Below are 9,436 nucleotides of genomic sequence, written 5' to 3'. Positions count from 1 at the left end.
AGATCTGCATTATCATAATCATTAAACCCTTTGTATAATAAGGACATGAAAAATGCTTACTTGTGCATTGCCTTTTGATGAATTGTTGGTTGCAATCAAGATTTGCATCATAATCATTAAACTCTCAACTCTAGATAGAATTTATGATTTGATCATATAAACCCTCAAAATTATTTACCCATAAGAACAAAAATCTTCTTTAGTAAAAAGGAAGAACATAGTCCAAATTCATACCCACGTACAAATTACCAAAATATCATAATCATTAAACCCTCAACTTTAGATAAAATCTATGCTTTGATCATATAAACCCTCAAAATTATTTACCCATAAGAACAAAAATCCTCTTTACTAAAAAGGAAGAAGAAAGTCCAAATTCATACCTATGTACAAATTACCAAATATCCACGCCCAATGACCTTGCCCTTATCAAAATCATTAAACCCTCAACTCTAGATAAAATTTATGCTTTGATCATGTAAAGCCTCGAAATTATTTACCCATACAAACAAAAATCCTCTTTAGTAAAAAGGAAGACCATAGTCCAAATTCATACCCATGTACAAATTACAAAAATATCACAATCATTAAACCCTCAACTCTAGATAAAATTTATGCTTTGATCATATAAACTCTCAAAATTATTTACCCATAAGACCAAAAATCCTCTTTAGTAACAAGGAAGAACAGAGTCCAAATTCATACCCATGTACGAATTACCAAAATATCCACACCTAATGACCTTGCCCTTATCAAAATCATTATACCCTCAACTTTAGATAAATTTATGCTTTGATCATATAAACCCTCGAAATTATTTATCCATACAAACAAAAATCCTCTTTAGTAAAAAGGCCATGTAAAAATTACCAAAATATCCATGCCAAATGACCTTGCCGTTATCAAAATCATTAAACCCTTTACCAAAATATCCACACCCAATGACCTTGCCCTTATCAAAATCATTATACCCTCAACTCTAGATAAAATTTATGCTTTGATCATATAAACCCTCGAAATTATTTACCCATACAAACAAAAATCCTCTTTAGTAAAAAGGCCATGTACAAATTACCAAAATATCCATGCCCAATGACCTTGCTCTTATCAAAATCATTAAACCCTCAACTCTAGATAAAATTTATGCTTTGATCATATAAACCCTCGAAATTATTTACCCATACAAACAAAAATTCTCTTTAGTAGAAAAGCTATGTACAAATTACCAAAATATCCACGCCTAATGACCTTGCCCTTTTCAAAATCATTAAACCCTCAACTCTAGATAAAATTTATTCTTTGATCATATAAACCCTTGAAATTATTTACCCATACAAATAAAAATCCTCTTTAGTAAAAAGGAAGAACAACTCTAGATAAAATTCATTCTTTGATCATACAAATCCTTGAAATTATTTACCCATACAAACAAAAATCCTCTTTAGTAAAAAGGAAGAACAGAGTCCAAATTCATACCCATGTATAGATTACCAAAATATCCATGCGAAGTGACCTTGCCCTTCCTCCATCTAATCGTTGATGCTCTCCTAAGGTGTTTCCCATGCAAACTCCATCTGAGGTTCGAATCCCGAGAAAAATGCAATGCTACAATGTGATGTTGTAATCTCTGAACATTTTATTTGAAACGAGTGCTAAACTGGAAATGAAAAAGAAAAGAAATATTTATAATAGAAAAAATAAAATAAATATTTATAATATAAAATAAAATATATAAATTTCAATTGGGTTAAATGATTTATTTTTAATAATAATTTGTTATTTTTGCCTAGATGCTAAATTAAAAAGAAAAAGAAGTTAAAAATGATATTGGGATGAGTGTAAACATTTAAATATGACCTCAATTAATAATAAAAAGTTAAATTAATAAAAATAATAAAATTTAATTTTTGTTATATTTTGATTTTGTTATTAACTTGTGAATAGGCTTTGTTACAATACCATGATACCATGAGCCAATACCATGGTTTATCAATACTACAAGTCCAAAAACATAACTTACAACAATATGACAAGATTCTCAACCGTGGATATTCACCCCCACATTACGGTAGATAATATTAACTTGTAAAAATTAGCTTTTGTTACAATACCATGGGTCAATACCACATGCCCAAAAAACATAAATTATTTCACAATCAAAATATTTTATAACAATACCACATGCCCAAAAAACATAAATTATTTCACAATCAAATATTTTATAACAATATGACAAGATTGTTAACCATGGATATTCACCCTCACTTTACCATGGATGGATATTAACTTGTAAATCAGCTTTGTTACAATACCATGGCTTATCAATACCACATGCCAAAAAACCATAACTTATTTCATAGTAAAAATATTTTATTTTAATTTAATTTTACGACATTTTTTTAATTGAATCTAAAAGGGAAAATGTTACAATTTGAGATATATCTAAACCTGCTTGGCCTGGAGTATGCCGTAAAACTGCTTCTGCTTGGCTAAGAGCTCGTCTTCCTCGGACGTAAGGAAACAGGTTAACGGCCCAAGACCCAGAGGCATCTGGCAGGAGTGAAAGCCTGCTCCCTTACGGACCACCAGCGGGTTATTACAGGTGGCATGGTTTTCCTTGATAACGGTGATGAGTCAAACCGATATTCGTGGATAGCAGCCAGAAATGGTTGTCCTCACTATTAGTTTGACACCTGAGTTTGATAGGTTTTTCCACCTTCGGAAGAGATATATCTAAACCCTCAATCCTCACGACTACTAAAAATATTCCCATAGAAATTAAAATAAGGTTTTAATAAAATTAAGCTAAGATGTATCTATGCCGGTTTGGCATGGAACCATCATAGCTAAGGATCCAAGGGATGAAAGCAAGCAAATTGACTAATTATAATAGATTAAATATAGTGCATGATTTTTTAAAGTTTTTCATTATTTTATTTTCTTTGACATGATTGATCCAAAATATAGGTTTAATATTTTACAACCAATTAAGTTTTTCTAATTTATATAATTTCTTATACACAATACAATGTGATCAAAGTTAAGAGAGGGTTGGGGAGGGAGTGGAGAGAAAGAGTGAGACGGTGAAAAAGTTGGAGGATAGAGAGAGAGAAAGAGAGAGTGATGGAGGGAGAGAGAGTGAGGTGGGAGAGAGGGAGTGAGAGGAAGGAAGAGAGAGGAGAGAGAGAGAGAGAGAGAGAGATGGAGTTAGAGTGGGAGAGAGAGGGAGGAAAGAACAAAGACATAGAGAGATAGAGGTGGAGAGAGAGAGGAGTGAGAAGGGAGAGATGGAGAGAGAGTGAGGGAGAGAGGAGAGGAGGGAAGAGAAATAAGAGGAGAGGATAGAGATAGGGATAGAAGGGGAAGGGAGAGAGATGGAGACATAGAGATGGAGAAAGATAAGGAAGGGGGAGAGAGTGATAGAGTTGGATGGAAGAGAGAGAAAGAGAGGGAGAGTGATTTGGGGGGGAGACATAGAGGGAGGTGGGAGATAAGGGATAGAGAGGAAGGAAGATAGAGATGAGGAGAGAGAGATGGAATTGGAGGGGGTAGGAGAGGGAGGGAACAAGAAAAATATAGAGGGAGAAAGGTGGAGAGAGAGAAGGGGTGACAAGGGAGTCATGGAGAGAAAGTGAGGAAGAGAGGAGAGCGGGAGGGAATAGAGAGAAGGATATAGATAGAGAGGGAGAGAAGGGGAAGAGAGAGATAGACAGAGAAGGGGAAGAGAGGGAGAAAGAGTGTGTGTATGTTTCGGGGGTGATATAGAGAGAGGGAATAACAAAGAGACACAAATACAAATATAGATATTATATAGTATTATATAACCAACCTAGATCCATATTAACCATATAATTATCAAGTGCCAAGAGGGACCCAATATCTCGAGGTGAAAACATTTCCTCAAGTTTTTCACTAGGAAAAAAAGTTTGCGCCTCGAGAGATTGGACCCCTCTCAACGCTCGATAGATCCGGGGTTAATATGGATGTAGGTCAATTAATATGAAATTAAAATAGTTTTTATTTGATATTGTAGTCTTAAACATTAAAAATTCCCTTTAAATTAATTTCAAATTAGAACTAGACCCAATTAGATTAAATGAATAGATTTTTTAAAAATACATAAAATATTTTTTTATTAAAAAATATATTTTTAAAATTACAAATTATTAGAGATACATAGTGCAAAGTTGGCTCACCTATACACCATGTGAGGATGAAGAAGTGCTTAAGGAAGGATAACCTTTCAACCAATCTTTAATGACCTTTCAATCCCCTGTCACTTGTAAGTTTAGGTTGCTTGACACAATTAAGATGACTAACATAAAAAACTGATTCATATTATTGTATTACTTGTTAGGTAGTTGTATTTTTGTTCTTAGACTAAAGCAGTCATTCGTGTTAGTCATTTTTACTTGTATTACTTATTATCTGGTCACACATTTTAACCGACGACTAAATTAGTGATTTCTGTTAGTCATTTTTAGTTCGGTCACTTAATATTGCTCATTTTTGGTAGTATTTCACTTGGAAAAGCTGTGGTGACTAACGCTTTTAGTCACTTAGTCACTAATTACTCATTTTCTACTAGTGTTCATATGTAATAACAGAGAAGTTGGACCTGAGGCTAACAAGATATTGTAACAGATGAAATTCAGAAACAACTTCATATGGCAGTATGACCCTCATGGGGTCATAAACAAATTGAGAATCAAGGTCAAATTGGGACCTTTCATCCACCATCCAAGACCTGATATTGAACAGTTTGCCAACCAATCTAAGTGGTTGGAAAATACATTGATTGACATGGATAGCACAGTAGTGGATGTTGAAAACACACTAATTGATGTTGAAAAGCAAATTGACCAGAGTTCTTTCCTGCAGGTTCCAGAACTAGGGGAACCAATGAGTAATCCTCTTGTTTTACAGACCCCAGCCAATGAGGACAGGAATCCAAAAAGAAACAGGGAGGAGGGTTCTAGTTCTGCCATGGAGACTACAGATGAATACTTTGAACTCAGGAAAAGGCCCAAGTTGAATCATGTGTCTGAACAGGAAGAAAACATTGAATCAGTGGAAATAACTGACATTGAAACAATGGGGCAGAGGAGAAAAAGCACAGTTGCTTCAGGTGAAACATTCAGCCATCAACCTCAAACACTCAAATGATTGAGAGACAACAAAGTGTTGAGGTTTCCTCTTTCATTAGGCCAGTTGACAGAGAAAAGGACATTAAAGACAGGTATAAGGAAATAAAGATGAGGAATGAGAAGTTGAAGGCTGAGACATACGCCCAATACTTCAAGCATACACCAGCCAACCAGAGCAGGTTGATGTCAGCTTTTGACATCAAAGCAGGAAAGATGCAGGTCTCATTTATGCAACCCACTGTTTAGCAACCAAAGACCTCAGTTGATTATAGGAAGACTGATTTTGAGGTATTGGCCAGGGATGTTCATCCCATTGACCAGATAGAGTTTCATAAACAAGCTGGAGAGATGATTTACTCCACCCTAACAAGAAAGGCCATGGCTGCACATAGGCTGCAGGGTTCACTGGACAACATCACAACCCAATACAAATTGGAGAAGGCCTCCTCACAAGCCAAAGACAACAGGATCAAGTCATTGGAGGACTTGGTCATTGAGCTAGGCCATGATCCTAGTGACATTAAGGTTGCTGAGAAGTTGATCAAAAAGAAGAATGAGGATATAGCAGCTCTCAAGAAACAACTAAAGCTACCTCATTTAGAACACCCACAAACTAAAGAGGTCTTGGAGAGCCAAACCAATCATGAAGAGATGATGGACCTAGTGCTACAACTAAATGATCAATTAAAGGAGATGGAAAAAGAGTTGGATAGCTTGATTCAGCAAAAACAAGCTAGTCTTGAGGATGCCCCTGTCACTGTTATCCCAACAGTTACTACCGCAGTGCCTTCTACTTTGGTAGCATCCTTAGCTCCCACAGCTCCAATGGCCATGACACTGCCAGCATCTACACCATCTACATCAACAACAAGGTCTACAGGTGATGAAGCAAATAGGTTGGTCAAAGCAATGGAAGAAATGTCCATTCAAACCACTAAGATGAACAGGCTTAAGGAAAAAGTGACCAGCCTGGAAACAGATTACAAACTTGCCCAAATCATGCACAAAGAAGAACAGCAGAAGTCTACAAGAATGAATGAACAAATAAAAAGCCTGGAGAAGGAACTAACATTAAATGAACCCCTAGGTCAGGCTAAGGAACAATTGTGGGCCAATATCATTGACTCTGTCAATGATATTTGGCCATCCATCCAAGTTATTTTTGAATAGATTGATTTAATAAAACAGGCTACAGAAGCCATACAAAGAGTCAAAGCAGAACTTGGAGACATGCCAGAGGAAGCTACAAGGATCATTCACTTCCTCAACTCCAAGAACAAGTATGAGCTATAGGAATTAGAGGTACCTAACAGAACATGTACAATTTTAGAAGTTAAAAGGGTCCTCACCAAGAGGAATTTGATGTTGAACCTAGAGGATAAGTTCCAAACCATGCAACTGGCCATTGATAGATTCATGGTTAAATTTGAAATTTTGAGGCAAAAAGGTTTACCAAATCCCTTGGTAATAAATGATAAGCTGATGACACATGAGGACTATAACAGAAAAATCCGGGAAGTAGCCAAGGATCAGGTGAATACTTCATCCATGAAGGTCATACCTACTGGCAAAGTATGATATCAAACTTTTGAGAATTTGTTTTACCTCCAGCATGACGTAAAACACCTTTTTGTCAATAAGCCTACTTTTGCCAAGTATACAAAGGCAAGTGAGATTTTCAGGAAAATGATCAATATCCAATTACCAGATGCTGAAACATGGGAGAAACTAAATGATTTACTGTAGAATACACAGTAAAATTGTAAAAATGTACAGTAAAAGTAAAAGGGCACAGTAAAACGATATTGACAGGTCAGCAAAGTCAAAGTGTATCATATGAAAGTGTATCAGTTGAAAGGCTAGAAGTAAATAGAACATCCAACGTGAAAACCAAATAGCAAAGCACAAATTAGAGTGCAAAATATCAAAGATTAAAGCTAGCACAACCTAATAAGCAGGGACAACAAGCATCACTTCAATAACTATCTATATCTTCTTGCATGAAGATTTTTCTTTCTCTTAGATTAGTTCCCAAGATAGTTTGGGATATTTTGTAAATTATTTTTGTATAAATACTTCATAATTCGAAGTATTGAGTGTGGATTGTTATACATTTGTAGAGTTATTTTGATCATAATCCTGAGGGTTATTGTACCAATTTTCAAGTCAACAGACTAGACCAAGTAATAAAGAGACTGCATTACAGGATTCATGTGTAGAGCTATTACAGTGAAGTATTTTCTTTGTCAATTTGTTCTTCTCTTATGTCTTTCACAAACTTAAATGCTATCTAAAGTTGAATGAACTAACTGGAAATTTATCTCAGAATTTGTTTAAGTACACTCTATTTTCCAGAGTTAATCATTTACATGTTTTCCTTTGATATCCGAATTTAAGAACCCTTAATTGCTCTCACATCTCGATTGATCTCTTTATTCTCTTCATAATCTGGCCTAAGGAACCCTTAGTTGCTCCCTGGACTCGATTGAAAACACTTCACCATATAGCCTTTGAAGATCTGTAGTAACTCAACTATCTTTCCCTATAGACATTGTTTTTAGAACTTGATCCAGTCCTATTTGCTAGACACTTGACCCCATAGCCCAATGGTAAAAACATCCCTCTTTTCATCTAAGTAAGTTATCCCACCACCAAATCCAAATCAAAACCCAAGTACAATCATAACTAGCCTAAAATCAATTAACTTAAATAAAGTTAAATCATAAAGAGAGAGCCCTCTCTGAGAATTAGGAAGGCTAGATCCTAATCTCCAAAGTTGGTTTGTGGTTACCTCTATCATTTCTTTTTCTAACAACTTTGAAGAAATTTTGGAGTGATAACATAACTGACAACGTGATGTGATTTAATATTATTCCTCACATAATGTTTCATGTATTAATGTTCTATGACATTAAAGCCTTGCGTTAAAAAAACTTGCAAATAACATTGGAAGTGAGGGCATTTCTGTAGATAATTTTTCAAATCATAAAATAAGTTGTGTATATTGGGAGGTTTAATATATACAAATTTTATTATTTAAGTTACCATAAAACGAGTTAAAAAATGAAACTAAAAAAGTGGTCATGCAATTGTTTAAATAGGGAATATAATTACTTTTTAAGTTTAAATTAAAGGAACATCTAATTCCAAGATTTAAACAATAAATTAAATTGATATTATATTTTTAGGAAATATGATAAATTTGAAATTATGAAGAATAAATGTAAATTATGTTTCAAAATTAAGAAGGAACTATAGTTTCAATTTTGCAAAAAAAAATCATTACACTATTTGTGCAATAAATTAAAAATTAATAAACATATTATCAAATCATACAACTCAACCATGTAAAAGAAACATAGTAACTAATTCATTTAATATATAGTACATAGCTTTATTATTCTTAAAACTTTACAAAAAAAAATCATTACACTATTCATACAATAAATTAAAAATTAATAAACATATTATCAAATCATACAACTCGACCATAATCATACAACTCAACCATGTAAAAAAAACATAGTAACTAACTCTCTTTTAATATATAGTACATAACCTTATTATTTTTTTACTAATCAGTAGAGACAATTCCAGAACAAATCTTTAAACTATATTTCAAATTGACTTAATAATGTTAAGTTTCTTATTTCAATTTCAATTTTATCTTTATTAAAGATAAATATGTAACATACAATGAAATGATGTCAATTTCTTCAATGGTCCATCTATATATATTTTGTTCTTCAATGGTCCATCTATATATATTTTGGTGATAATTTTTATATAGTTCTTTTAACTTTTAAAAATAGTATAACTTTTTTAATAAATATTTTTTTTTTAATTTCATTTAACTTTAACAAAACAAAATTAAAATCATAAAACATTATTAATTAAACTAAGCTTTTTAAAATAAATAAATTACGCTTTTTAAAATAAATAAACTATATATCAATTTTTCAAACATCTAGTCTAAATTAAATTTTAAAAATATATATATAATATTAATAATAATAATAATTTAATATAACATTAAATATCCAACCTCACCTTTAAAAGATATCCATTTAGATGATGCTAGCTGCATTAGGCATCTTTGAAATTATTTTATTAATCTCTTCCCATTTGAGAAACCCGTGACCTATCGAAATTGACACGTTAGCTAATTATACCATTAAAAAAGAAGTTGATGAATATCTTAATCTTGAATAATGCTACCTTATCCTCTTCTAAGGTGCTGATGAGTCCACGTGTACGCACATAAACCCAAAATATTAAAAAAATTAGCT

This window comes from Pinus tabuliformis, chromosome 4_1 (assembly GCF_031772625.1).
Source record: "Pinus tabuliformis cultivar Carrire ecotype Pingquan chromosome 4_1, CPIR1, whole genome shotgun sequence".
NCBI classification, from domain to species: Eukaryota; Viridiplantae; Streptophyta; class Pinopsida; order Pinales; family Pinaceae; genus Pinus; species Pinus tabuliformis.
The sequence above is the reverse complement of the archived record's forward strand: the minus strand, read 5'-3'. Positions refer to the sequence as shown.